Source organism: Odontesthes bonariensis, chromosome 24 (genome assembly GCF_027942865.1).
Source record: "Odontesthes bonariensis isolate fOdoBon6 chromosome 24, fOdoBon6.hap1, whole genome shotgun sequence".
NCBI lineage: Eukaryota > Metazoa > Chordata > Actinopteri > Atheriniformes > Atherinopsidae > Odontesthes > Odontesthes bonariensis.
In genome coordinates, this window is record NC_134529.1 from 3,951,007 (window position 1) to 3,965,098 (window position 14,092).

Sequence of the window (14,092 nt, forward strand, 5' to 3'; positions counted from 1 at the left end):
TGGCAGCAAGGGTGAATAGACTACTTTAAATTTAATTTAAACTTGAATTTAACTACTGATTTTATCTGATTCTATCTATTGTTCTTATTTCTTTCTTTTTTGTTTAAAACTTAAATCATGCTTTTTATTTCTACTGTTTTAATGTATCTGTAAAGCACTTTGAATCGCCTTGCAGTTGAATTGTGCTGCACAGATAAACTTGCCTTTCCTATTCTTGTGGCTTTAGATGCATTTAAAGAAATGGTTTTAAACTGCGGTTTAATCAAACATTACTCCATCTCAGGGCATCCATCTTCAGGCAGCATGATGTCACGACCCTGCGCCAGGACTTTCAGGAAGTCCCTTCTCTCCCTGACCTCATCGCTATCCGGGTCAGCTCTCTATTCACCCTCGCTGCCATCGTCCTCCTGATTGTCCTCGGCTTCCCCAGCATTGATGGAGGATTCGCTTTTCATCCCTGGACCAAAACTTAAACAACATAAACAAGAAGTGGGCAGAATTTAAAGGTGCGAATGGATTCATTTGGCACAGAGATACTCATTGTGCGGCTCCTCAAACTTTAATTGGCGGCTCGCACTCGCATAGTAGCTTATAACAATATGCAAACAATAACAATACATTTTTTCAAATAACACACAGCGAATACTGCACAGTATTAGGTATTTTTATTAAGTTTGCATTTTTGTAGTATTAAGTATTTAATGCATATTTGCAAATGGGGACTTTAGTAATTGTGGTAAAAGTGGCTCTTCCCTTGATTTTGCTGCCAATGTGGCTCTTGTGAAATAAATAGTGAGTATCGCTGCTTTAGCAGATGATGGAACTGTGTGGCTGACAATTTCAGCTGTGGATTAATCCATGTTTGATGCTCTGGGGGGGGGGGGGGGGGGGGGGCATTTGGGGCAGCAAGATGTCAAAGCTAAACCACAGAGTGCGTTTGTGATAATGAAGCAACGTATCGCCCGGTGCAACACTGGAAAAAATCGAAGTCTTACCAAGTATATTTGTCTCATTTCTAGTCCAAATATCTCATTACACTTAATACAAGACACAACTGCCTAACAAGCACCATTTCAGCCAGATATAGGGACTTGTTTGAAGACAATACATCTGGAATATCTTGTTAAATGAAAAAGTCTTGAAAACAAATGGTTTTGAGTCACATATCATATGAAACAAGTTTTTTTTTTTTCATTTGAAGAGGTTTTTAAGCTAATTTCAAGATCACTTTTATCTCAAAAGTCCTAAATATCACATCTTATTTCAAGAAATCTTGACAAGCCGATTTTCACTAGTTCCATTGGCAGATTTTTTTGCTTATTTCAAGCAAAAACGTCTCGTATTTGTTGTTTTTTTACTTTACTTTTACTTTGGAGGGGCATTTTTTCCAGTGAATATTGTGACTCAGTGTTGTGTTTCTGGAACTGTTACAGTAAGGCTCATCAGGATGCGCCTACAGACACAAAAGTCACGTCATGGCCGCTTCTGATCTGTTTGCAGACGAAAATAACTGCTAAATATTATCACATCCAACTTTTTTTACTCTGGAATGATGTTAAAATGTCAGGGAAGCAGGTGTAATGTGCGCTCTGCCGCCAGCAGCAGGGCTCCCGGGTCCGTCGGAGGTGCATACAGGTTGGGAGGTGCAGCATGCTGGGGTGTATTTGAGGGTATGTTGGCATAATAGGAGGTGAATGGGGGGGGTATATGAGGTATTATGCTGTAATCAGCTCCCTGCAGGAGGAAAACCAGCGGAGCCTATTAGCCTCTGCAGAGAAAGAGAGCATCAATCTGACACTCGTTCTCTCTGAATCACAAGACCGCTAATCCTGTGCAGAGAGCAGCTTTAAGCTCTGAGACACACAAACACACACACAGCGTTGTGTTTCCATCCATGTGAGGACCCTCACGCTGGCAGAAAACACGGTATAGCCCTCTCACCTAAGTGTCAAACCGCACCTTATATAACTGCACCCTACACACAATTATAACGTTAACCCTGGGACCTGATTTACAAGCAGCCCTTAAAGGAAAGAGGTGCCTGTCTGAGCTCAAAGCTGCTACATAATCACTATTTACATAAAAAATACTTCAGCAAGCTGAAAGCATTATGTGACTTAGGGATGGTGACATAATTATCACCTCAATCTTCTGCTGTGCGATGAGGTTCAGCTCATTTTTAGCCGTTGGGGGGGGGGGGGGGGGCCTGTTGTTCGCTGTTCTGATGGCATCCAGCACAGCCTGCTGGGGTCTGACAGAGGATTACAACTCCAGAACAAAGCTCCTCCTACTTCCTTTCAAAACAGCCCTGAGTGAATCCCTCAAAACCCTAAAACGGTTTGTTTTTCATAACTGCTGCGGACTGCTGGGGATGGAGACGTGGAAACCATGTGATGAATCAAAGCTTACATGCTACCTGGATGTCTGAAAGCTGTCCCTGGTTTGGTTTAGATTTGCATTCCCTCTTTTTTTAGACTCTATTTTAAGTTATTTTATCCATAAACAGACCGGAGACATCAGGAATCACACAAAACAACAACCAAGGGGCTCTCCTGTGTGGAATACAGTCAGCTGCTCCACTTTGCATGCTTAATGGCAGTAATACAAGACATTTGGACCAATCGGTGTCCTTTACTGGCGGTTTCATCTCCAAAAATAAGTAAAAAAACAGCAAATAAAAGACGTTTTTGCTTGAAATAAGCAAAAAAATCTGCCAATAGAACTAGTGAAAATCAGCTTGTCAAGATTTCTTGAAATAAGATGTGATATTTAGGACTTTTGAGTTAAAAGTGATCTTGAAATTAGCTTAAAAACCTCTTCAAATGTAAAAAAAAAAAAGCTTGTTTCATATGATATGTGACTCAAAACAATTTGTTTTCAAGACTTTTTCATTTAACAAGATATTCCAGATGTATTGTATTAAAACAAGTCCCTATATCTGGCTGAAATAGTACTTGTTAGGCAGTTGTGTCTGATATTACGTGTAATGAGATACTCAACGAGACAAATATACTTGGTAAGATTTAGATTTTTTCCAGTGCAGCACAGCTGTCAGCCACAACATAAAAACTACCTGTTTGATGGTGCTGCTAAAACCAATCAGACCGGTTAAATTTTTACAGAACATTTAGGGATGGCTGGGACTGTCCTCTGGATGCTGCGGTGGATCGATCAGATCCTTTGTCTTCTCTGGGATCAGCATGATGTTGCTGGAGCTGGATCCTGCCATCAGAGAATACTGTTGCCATGGGGAGGTGCGCTCTGCCTTCAGAAATGTTTAAATCCCTCCCGAAGTTTGTGCTATAACTGGGTAACCAATGTAATTAACTGATCGGGGCTTCTAGTCACTTTTAAATAGTTAGAAGTTCTGCAAAAAGAAACATTTAATATGCCTTCATTTCATTAAAAAATGCCAATGATTAATGATAGCACACACAAATAACTCTTATGCATGGATTGCTCTTCTGGCATTTACTTTATACCTGCTCCACATGTATGACAATAACTCAAATTTGTAACATTTGTCAGCCTCAAGGGCTGAAATGAACCATTTAACTGAAGAATTATTTCTTTAACCAGTTTAACCGTATTTTCTGATGATACCTGTGACTTTGTTGGTGTTTGTTCTCTCAACAACTTTTTAAAAATTTTTTTAAAATTTTTATTTATTTGAATTATTTTTTAATTAAACAATTAAATTAAAAAAAAATTTAGTCATTTATTATTATTATTATTAGTTAGTAGTAGTTTTTTATTAGAATTGGTATTATTATTGTTGTTGTTAATATACAATCATTGACTAATTTGAATTCCCCCCATTGGGGGATGAATAAAGTATTTTTCTATTCTATTCCAACATTACCTTTCTCACAAATTCCATGAATCGACTTGACTTGGAAACAGACCTTGTGTACTCTGCTGCATCTTTCTCATCTTTCTGCATCTATGTTTTTATTTTTACAAATAAAAAAAAAAGACTAAAAGGGGGCTTGTAAAAATATGAAACAAGCTTTTTTCTTCTTTTCTAACTCTTATGCATGTATTGATCGTCTGACATTTACCAGCTCCACATGTATGACAATAACTAAAATATGTAACAAATGAGCCATTTAACTGAAGAATTATTACTTACCCTTTTCACAGTTTAGCCGTATTTTCTGATTAAATCAAATCAAATTTATTTATATAGCACATTTCATGTACAAAACAATTCAAAGTGCTTCACATAAAATAAAAGCATTGCAGCAGGGAGTGGAAGAAGCATTAAAATACATAAAAGAATATAAAGAGAAACAGTTATCAGTCCAGATAAGTTCAAAGATATGATGATACCTGTGAGTTTGTCGGTGTTTTATGTCTCAACACCACATTTCTCACAGATTCCCTGAATCGACTCGACTTGGAAACGGACCTGGCGTCCTCTGCTGCAGCTTTCAGAGAGTCTGCTGCAGCTTTCTTGCTCAGTGTCTGGTAAAGATGCAGCAGGGCAAAGTGCAGCGCTCGCCGCCCATACATGCAGCCGGGGGAGAGCTCGTCAGCAGCCATCTTTATGTTCTTATCTGCCTCCCATACGCCCCCCCGCAGGCCAGGCTCAGCCCTGCTGTAATTGACTTTCTCCCACTGAGCCCAGCGGAGGCTGCAGAGCTGCACTGAAAAACCTATTACACACTGCTGCACACCTACACACTGCAGACCTATACAGAAAGAAGGGGGGGGGTGTGTTTCTGAATTCATCTAGAGAAGTCGCCAGCGCATGTCTGTTGGTTCAGATCCAAACAGGTTGCAAGGACAGAGATCTGATTAACCAGCTCAGATCAGTGCGAGGATGTCGGATCTGTGCGTGTGTTTTCAGACAAAAAAAAACACTCTGCGGAGGTTTGAAAGTTGCTCAAGTTTCTGTGATCTTTCACAGCAGAAACAGCTACAAGCTCGCAAGCTTTCACTGTCAGAGTTATGAGCAGAAACTGCACTGCAGCCACTGATGAGGAAGACAAGGTCACCTTCCTTAATATTCTGTCATTTCTGCGTTCGGTCTCCTTCACTTCCTGCACACGCTGCTGTCATCTCGTTTTGATGGTTAAAACTGTCCTGTATGTTCAGTCTGCATTCAGAGACGCATAATAAGGCGAGAACAATAAAAGAAGCTGCTTTCTTTTGTTTGTATTCGTACTCGGACCCCTCGAATGAACGAAAAAAAGCTAAATTAAAGAAAAGTTTAACGCTCATTGGAGGTAGTTTTATCCTAATTTGGTGAGGAATCAATGGAAATAGGAAGGGATGGAAACAAAAATAGGTTTAACTCCCATGACCAGTCAGCTGGTTCTGCTTCTGAAGATTAAACACAGCCAATTGTTGACATGAATGAATGATCAAAGCAGCTAAAACACTGGTTTTGTTTGTGTTTTCTTCCTCGACCGTCTGTTTCAGCTTTGCTTCAAACCAGATAATGAATGATGTGGATTATCTATTTAGCAACACGTCCAAAAGCTTCCTCAAATTTGCTTGAAATTTGGATGTAAACTGATCTTTTGTGGGTCTCTAATGGCGTTTTTCCACCAGCTCGCTTCGGCTCGGCTCGGCGCGTTATTGCGTGTTTCCACCAGCACGCCGTACCTGCAACCGGGACGATTTTCCGTACCACCTCAGCCCCGGTTCCAAGCGGGCCGAAGCGTTACTAAAACATGACGTCAGCCGACTGCCTTCCACTGATTGGGCGATGAGTGTCGTCACTGGAAGCGTCATAACGCGGATAACAAAAGCTAGCGTTAGCAATCGTTAGCTTACCTCCAAACGTCGTCTTTTTGAAGCTCGTAACAAAACTCTCCGGTACTTTTCAATACCGTTTTGTCTGGCGGCCAGGAGTCTTCTCTGGCTCTCTTCTCTTGCCTTCTGTGTGACAAAAAGCCGCAGGGTGAGCAGCAACACGCGCAGCCGTGTTACGACGACCCCGCCCACGTCCAGGAGGCACGAAGTATACTCGTTTGTCATGGAAACACAACCAAACCGAGCCGTGCCGAGCTAGTGGAAAAGCGCCATAAGGCAGTGCATCCTGCAGGATTCTTGAGTCAGAGCTTCCTTACAGGACCGGCCTGCAGTTATTCTGACCAGTCTCCCCGTCTCTGATGTGAAGAGGCAACCTCACAGCATGATACTGCCACTACCATGCTCAACAAACAGAGTTTGGAGATATTTTTCCTGATGCTCCGTGAGATTCTTGACTGAAAACTGGCTGCTGAGTGCAGCAGGTTCTCAGGTTACGTGGGTTATATCTACATCAGTATAACTTAATGAACAATCAAATCCACAATTATGACGCCTAAACCCATAAAAGCCATAAAACTCAGGCATTTCAGGATGGATAAAACCAGAAAAGCTGCAACCATGTCTCATTTTAAGAACATTGTGGTTTAGTTTAGTTGGGCAGAAACTGAGAAATTGTAAAAAAAGTAAACCAAAACATACTACAGCCTTTTTGTGTGGGCATTAAAATGGAACAATTTTAGCTGGCCGCAGCCTTAAATAGAGCGTTGGGGTCTTCGGTCTCCTCCCTCGCTGAAGCAGCGCTTGTCTGGTGACTCAGTTTGGATGATAAATCCCAGGAAGAGTCCTGGTGATTCAAATCTTTCTCTAATTCACTATTAGGCTGAGCCCCTGTGCTCCTGGGAACACTCAGAGCTTTGGAAACGGTTTCACGCTCTCACTTTGCTTTGTGCCTCGCTGCTTTTTTATCAGTGAGTCTGTGTTTGTATTTTATTTTCTATCTAATATTAACACTCTCACGGAGGCTTCCAGCTGAAACACAGGGGTGTCCGCCATGTAATATTAATGGCTTTGGATTTTCTTTCTTTTTTTTGGGTAGCAAAGGTTACACAACGGCCTGCTGATGCTGACTCTGCTGCACAGAAGAGACTGAAAACTCCATGCCACACACGGTTATTCGATGTTTTTTGAGCAGAATTCTTCACCAACTTCCATGAAAAGTGTTTCTCAGTTTCTCAGTTTTGAATTAAACTGTCAGAATTGTCTGAAACAACATTTAAATGTCAAGCAGAAGTATTAAAGGAGAATTCCGGCATTTTTACAAACATATCCCATCTGTTGGAGACCAAGGAAAGTTGGCCAAAGAGAAAAACGCGAGAAATTTTCATGCCCGCTGCGCAAAGTTGTCCGATTGTACCTTTCTCAGCTTCCGTGTTCCACAGGCGTGCGCACAAATTAAGAGGTAGGTGCGCTGTTTTTGAAATCTTAAAATGTATAATGTCTGTGCTAGCTAATGGTATGGTTAGCCCCTGGGTTGAATTGTATTGCTACTGACACCACGGCCAATTCGGTAAAAAGTATTTTGATACACGTTAAGAGCCTCAGGAAAGGTTAAAAGCTTGCCCGATAGAGCCCGCTTTCATGGAAATCAGCGCAATCGGACAACTTTGCGCAGCGGGCATGAACATTTCTCGCGTTTTTCCCTTTGGCAAACTTTCCTTGGTCTCCAACAGATGGGATATGTTTGTAAAAATGCCGGAATTCTCCTTTAATGGGTGATTTATGTAGATGTTATCGTAACATAGTTAAAAAAAAATCACTCAATATTCGAATTGTTAAATATGCAAAATGGCAGAAAAACTCAAATTCAATCATTATCTTAATAGGCAGTTAGTGGATTTTAAGTGCCAAATTTCCCAGTAATGATGAGTTTTCTTTTCTGTGCTATTTGCCTCCTCGTGGATTTGAATCTTGACTAAAAATCAGCCCCTTTTTGAGCAGATTTCAGGGTTAAACTAACAACTCGTGATGACGACTCTGAGCTGAAGGAATGCGTTAATTATGCAAGCTTTTGGTGCCACCAAAGACCCAAACAAAATGTAGGTTAAGTGCTGCATTAGCATGGGAACTGTGCATCCAGTAGGACTGAGTAGGTGAACAAGAACGGACTCCGGCTGTGTTTCTCAACCCTGGTCCTCAAGGCACGCTTGCATGTTTTCCATGTTTCCCTGCTCCACTACACCTGATTCAAGTGAACCTGAATCAACCTGCTAAAGAGCTGACACATTTATTTAAATCAGGCATGTTGGAGCACGGACACATGGAAAACATGCAGGGCTGTGTGCCTTTAGGACCAGGGCTGCTACACTGGGATACAGCCTATATATATATATATATATATATATATATATATATATATATATATATATATATATGTATATGTAGTATGTATGTATGTATATATATATATATATATATGTAGTATATATGTGTATATATATATGTATAAAACAGATTAGAAAACAAAGTCTAGGGCCATATTTCTCAAAAATATACTACCAATAACCCTGATCTTTCCTTTGGTCAGTGACTTATATGATTTCTACATTATTATGAGAAATGGAACTTATATTATTATTATCATTTCTGCACTGCTTATCAGGAAAAAAGTTTAAAAGCTTTATGTGCAGCTCTCATGTAAACAGCAGGCGTGTTAACTTACTAACAGTTTTCCAACAGCAGTTCCTTAATTCTTATTGATTGCAGCAACTGTTATTTTGTAATCATTTGATTTTTATTTGTGCATTTTGAGGGGAAAGAATCATCAAATGAACTGTGAAAAGTTCCTTTTTATCCGAGCATGCACAGAGCCTGAGGTGGAAATCCTGAGTTACTAAAAAAATCAGTGCAGGTTTTGGTTAAGGCGAAGAAATCCTGGCTGTGTTGAACTTGTTTTGTGGTGCCGTACACCTCTCTGCTCTGCTTTCAGCAGATCCAAACAGAGGACTGAGCAGGAGGCAGTAGATGAAGAAACAAAAGAGCTCTGTTTTAGATATACAACAGGTTATCCACAGACATAAATCCAGTTAATTGTCCAGAGAGAGAAAAACTAGCGAGGACAACGGAACTAAAGCAGCAAACGATGACAGGGATCTTCCTCTGGATAAAGAAAAGCAAGGAGCTGGACCCCTGAAGGAGGTGATGACTTATGATGTGACTTAAGGGCCACAACCACAACCAAAAACACAGGGAATAAACTAAAAAATAACAAGGATCCTACAAAGAACGGAGGAAAACCTGGTGTAAAGATAATGACAAACAACATGAAGCAGCTGAAACCCTGCTGTGAAACAAGAACAGGAAGTAACTGAACAGGAGGCCAATCCCTCCAAAATAAAACAGGAAACAAGAGCAACTGGTGTTACATAAACCAGAGCACAAGACCTTCAAATTACAGACTGACCCAAGAGGAGCAAAACAAAATAAAATGGTATTTAAAGCAGAAGAGATAGAGCCTCTGTTTCTAACAGAAGATGTCTGCCAAGCTCATTCATGTCTTCTGCAATCCAAGTGGACGGTTCCAGTTCAGCAGATTCTGGCATCCAGTTATTTCTGAGATGAAGGCCGAACCTTTAGCCGACCGTAACGCTGTAACGTTAGAGACCGGGTCGGCTTTCGCTTACCTGAGACCAGTGTTGGGAGTAACGGTGTTTAAGTATAACGCCGTTATCGTTACTGAGAATATAAAGTGGCGCGTTACTACAATTAGGTTGTAGGCTTTCGGCTACACATCAGCTGCCTGGAGAGAGCAGGGGTGGGGATGATGACACCGTTGCAAATGCGATGATGATTGGCTGTGTGGGCGGATGCCCTTAGTGTTGCCAATTTAGCGACTTTGTCGCTAGATTTAGCGACTTTTGGCCATCTCTGGCGACAAAAAAAATAATCTAGCGACTTAGCGACTTCCGGGCTCAATCTGGCTGAATCTAGCGACAATTTAACTTGTTTTGTGAGTGACAAATCAGTTGCTCCACAACACCATACAAGCTGAGACAGAAGCACTGCAGGACGGCGGCAACCCGGCATACCGTCATTTCCTGTCAAAACGGCAGTTTCAAGCTAGCTACAACGAGGGTAGGTTCACTTCCTGTTTCCAAAACAAAAGCACATTTTTATCGTAATGGCTTTCCCTATGATAAAAGGCAACGGGTATTTTATTTTGTCAAAATAACCGGAAGTGCGTTGCTCACTGCGGCTAGCTTTAGTAGCGCCGAATTTGTCGGAACAAAATTGTAAATAGCCGGTATTTTGTCAGGTTTTTAACACATTGGGAATCTAAACGACTACTTTCTGGCCTGAAAAGTTTCAAATGTTGCTAAAGTTTACAGAGTTTAGAGCTGAAATCAGCTTCAGGCCGGCTGATTTTGGCTTGGGTAGGAGCGAAAATATATAAAATGGGCACGGTTACGTCACTTATGACGTCATGACGCAATCTAGCGACTTCTAGCGACTTTTCAGAGAGCCAATAGCGACTTCTTGTGATTTCTTTTTGGCAACACTGGATGCCCTGCTCACGCTGTCTCACTGCACACGCTGACGACTAAACACACACGAGACAGAGAAAATGGCGACGAGCCAGGGAAGTTCAAAGGTAGTGTTCTCTAACTGGAAGTACCGGCACTACTTCTCAGTCGTGGAGATAAAAGGCAAGAATGTGTATGTAACATACACGCTATGCCCAGGGAAAAAAAACTTTATCCACGTCTGCCTCAAGTTACTCAAATCTTATGAAGCACCTTACATCAACCCATGCGAATATGAAGCACTTGTTGCTTCTGCAGCTGCTAACCCAACCCTAAGCCCAATGGCAGCTAGCTAACCCAACCCCAAGCCCACAGGCAGCTAGCTAACCCAAACCCAGGCCCAAAGGCAGCTACCTAACCCAACCCCAAATGCAGCTAGCTAACCCAACCCCAAGCCCAAAGGCAGCTAGCTAACCCAACCCCAAGCCCAAAGGCAGCTAGCTAACCCAACCCCAAGCCCAAATGCAGCTAGCTAACCCAACCCCAAGCCCAAATGCAGCTAGCTAACCCAACCCCAAGCCCAAATGCAGCTAGCTAACCCAACCCCAAGCCCAAAGGCAGCTAGCTAACCCAACCCCAAGCCCAAAGGCAGCTAGCTAACCCAACCCCAAGCCCAAATGCAGCTAGCTAACCCAACCCCAAGCCCAAATGCAGCTAGCTAACCCAACCCCAAGCCCAAAGGCATCATATGGCAGGCTGCAATCTATTGAGTTCAAATAATGTTCTAAATGTTCTAAATTACAGTATATAGTGTTTTTATTCTTCAATCAGTTAATATAAACATATTTGATGTTAAAGATGTTATAGAACGTAACAGCGTTATAGAACATAAAAAATAACGCCACAGTTACTTTGCTGAGTAACTAATTCCTTTTACAATGTGGTAACTGAGTTACTAACTCAATTACTTTTTGGGAGCAGTAACTAGTAACTGTAACTAATTACTTTTTAAAAGTAACTTGAGCAACACTGCCTGAGACACACAGTGGGTCACGGAGTGGTCCTCCTTATAAGTCACAAACCATGGCAACAACAGACATGTGTCCAGGCTTTTTTTTTTTTTTAGTTTCCCCTGGAAACAGCCGTGCAGGTTCTGCCAAAGTTTTCCAGACATTTTCTTAGTTTCACTCAGCAGAAAAATACATCTCAAAGTTTCCAGATTTTAAATCTTGAATGAAAACCTGGCCCCTGCGGATGAAGCGCAGGTGGAGAGAGTAGTCCGGAGACTCGGAGACAGACCTGTGTGTTTCTTTTCTCAGCCTGGATGTTTTATTGAGGGGGGAGTCTAACTAGGTCAGCCTGTTCAAACGAGGCCCGCTCTGCCGCGCTCGCTGCCTGTCTGTCCTCGGTTCACTCCGGTCGTCTGTCAGAGCGAGGGAGGAAGGAGAGATCAGAGAGACGTGGAGGAGGACAGGGATGGAGGGAAGATGGAGCAACGGAGTGGAGAGCGGGATGCAAGTCACCAAGGAGGGAAAGCTATGAAAAGCAAGATGTTTGAAGGTGAGGAACAGTGTGAAAGGGAGGGGAAAAGGTGGGTAAAACAGATAGATGACGGGGTGAGTGGAGGGAATGATCAGAGAGGGAGTAAGAAGATGAGCAGATTTGTAGAAAGGAAGCAGTGGCACATGCGGCCTTGGTGTGCTCCCGAGTTCAAATGAATGAACACGTCAGTCGGTTTGCCACATTCGTCGGCCACGCACTGCTGCTTTAAGCACTGCTACCAGCTGACAGCCCGAGCCTTGAGTTTGACGAAGACACAAGGCTGAGACCAACATGGCAAAGCCGTCATCAAGGAGGGAGGAAAGCAAACCGGAATGACCTTTCTCATGAGTTCCCCTCAGAATATCTGCTCCTCAGTTAATCTCAGGCCTCGTCAGTCATTGATCGTGTCCGTAGCTCAGTTCCCTTTGTGCCTGCTCATCTCCCCGCTGGTTGTTTTAGTTAGTCTGTTGTTTCCCTAGTTTAACTGACTATTTTTCTGGCTCTGCCATGTTTTCGGTTGGTTTAAAGTAGGGCTGGGCGAGTTGACTCGTTATTATCGCGTTAACTCGCGATAATAATTATTTAACGCCGATAAATATTTTATCGCACATTAACCTTGTAGCACCCACAGTTGCAGATATGTAACAAGCTTTTTATTTATTTACATTATTTATTTACATTACATTTTTTGCATTTTATATGTGCTTCACTTTTTCACAACAAAGATCTGTGAAATCTGTTTGATTTGTTGTTGAATGGAAAGTTTATGATGGTTGCGTTCCCGCACTTTGTATTAAGAATGGTCAATAAAGGTCTATTATATACATTTTATTGTGGTAGCAGCAGTTACTGGTGAACTTTCACTCAGTGGTGATTCTAGAGTCTGTGGGGGCCCCAAGCAAAAAAGAATCCTTGGGGGCCCTACCGACCAGTGTTCGTCACCAAAACGTCTGACACCAACGAAAAATGTATGAAATAAAACCTCTTTTTATTCCAAACATGTTCCAAACATGAAAAACATTGTTATTTTTAAAAAATACATGTAAAGAATAAATAAATCACTAAAAAAGACTATGTTGGCACTTGATATTCGCCTGTTGCTATTTATATACCGGGTGTAGCTGGCCATCCAATAATAATTGTGTTCATTTAAAGATTCTTTGTGATAAGTAAAGCTGTTCATGATATAGATTTCAGAAGTATGGTTTTTATTTTCCACTAGCCTTGAATTTCCGGCGAACGTTGCCAACAATCGCAAACACTCTGAGGGGCTAGTTCTCCGCGAACATAGCCTACAGTGGAACTCGACGTGAGTTTGACGAAGTCAACAATGCAATTATGGAATTATAGAATGGCATGTAAACGAGACTATCTTTGACTAAATCATTTAAATTTAACTGTTCAAAGAAAACATGTTCACCACGAACGTTCGCCACTGTTTGAGACAGTTTATAAAGTAACTAGACAATCTTTGATTGAATGCACCTCAGCTCTCGGGGGCCCCCTAGTGGCTCGGGGCTCCAAGCAGTTGCCTGTTGACAAGGTGCACCTCTGCTTTCACTATACCTTTTTTGCCAAACGATCTGCAGAGAATGACTTGGTTTTGTGAACAAAATTAATCAGGAAAGCCCACAGTTGCAAATATGCAACATTGCTTAAAATGATCAAAAATAGCCCAATTCCAAAAATTCCAGAAATATTGGTTTATTCCCACCCAAAAAGATGCAAGAAGAGCCAAAATGATTTTTTTAATGATTATTCACATGCTTGGGTGCTACAAGGTTAACGCAGTTTTTTTTTTTTTTATTAAAATTTTTTCAGACATATTTTTCAGGCTTTTATTTTGTAAAAGTCTGTTGCTGTCTGCTGTGGAAAAGGAAAAGAAAGTAATCGGCGGATCCACCAAACATGGAGAAGGGTACGGAACTTTTACTCGGCCATTTTCATGTTAAAGTTCTTCCAGACGGCGGAGTCGACAGAACCAAAGCAGCAAGTCATTCAAGGAAACAGACAGTGGAGCGAGGCTTCTACATAAAAACTACAGAAAGATGCTGATGTTAAAAGTGTGTTTGCACAACAAATGTTATGGCACTTTCATTCATATGGCAGCACATTTAAAATAAAGCTAAATGCTAAAAGCTATACGCTACTTTTGGATTCATTTTTGGATTCTGCGTACAAATGAGATTAATCGTGATTAATCAGGGAAATCATGCGATTAATTAGATTAAACATTTTAATCGTTGCCCAGCCCTAATTTAAAGAAA